The sequence below is a fragment of the Tupaia chinensis genome, unplaced genomic scaffold (assembly GCF_000334495.1).
Source record: "Tupaia chinensis unplaced genomic scaffold, TupChi_1.0 Scaffold000573_1, whole genome shotgun sequence".
In the NCBI taxonomy this organism is placed as follows: Eukaryota; Metazoa; Chordata; class Mammalia; order Scandentia; family Tupaiidae; genus Tupaia; species Tupaia belangeri.
The window spans coordinates 2,885,377-2,886,105 of NW_006160087.1; positions in this window are offsets into that span (position 1 = coordinate 2,885,377).

Genomic DNA, 729 nt, shown 5'->3' on the forward strand with positions numbered 1-729 from the left:
CCCGCGGGGCGGCTGTAGCATCCTCGCTTCTGCCGAGGGGCGCTGTGTCCGCGGTTCCGTGGCCCGCAGGCGCCGCCTGCTCCGCGCGTCCCACGTGGGCCTTGGAGCACGCTGTTCCACCGCCGTCAAAACCTGGGGTCACGCTCGCCTCTCGCTCCCACAGTCCTGACTGCTGCTCCCTCCGCACAGGGCATCTGCCGCTCCGAGCGCTGGCGTCCCCCGCCGCACGGGGAGCGGGTCGCAGTCACCTTCGACATGTGACCACTAGACCGGCCGGTCCTGGGGAAGAAGTCGGCCTGCCCTCCCAGAGCCCGCAGGGTCTTCACTCTGCAGTACCCCAGCTTCAGCCGGCCGGGATCGCCCGCACCACCTGGGGGTGTCCGCGGGGCCTCAGATGGGGGTCAGCCCCCAGAGCCATCCTCGCCCCCCACCGACGCCGCATCCCTTCCCGGGCCTTCCGCCCCGCCCCACGTTCTAGTCGATTTTAGCCATCATTGCGGTCACGTTTGGCAAGCGTAACGCAGAGCGGCCCAAGGACTGGGGGCTCCGCTGAGCGCCGCGCTTGCCTCGGAAGGGACGTCAGGATTCCCCCACCTGAACTAGATGCGAGGAACTTCAAAAAGTGTGGAAAACGAAATGAAAGTACTACTTTATTTTGGTATGAGAAGACTTGAGATGAATGCACAGTGTTTTCATAATACACTTTTTTTTTGCCCTAGTGCATGTGTG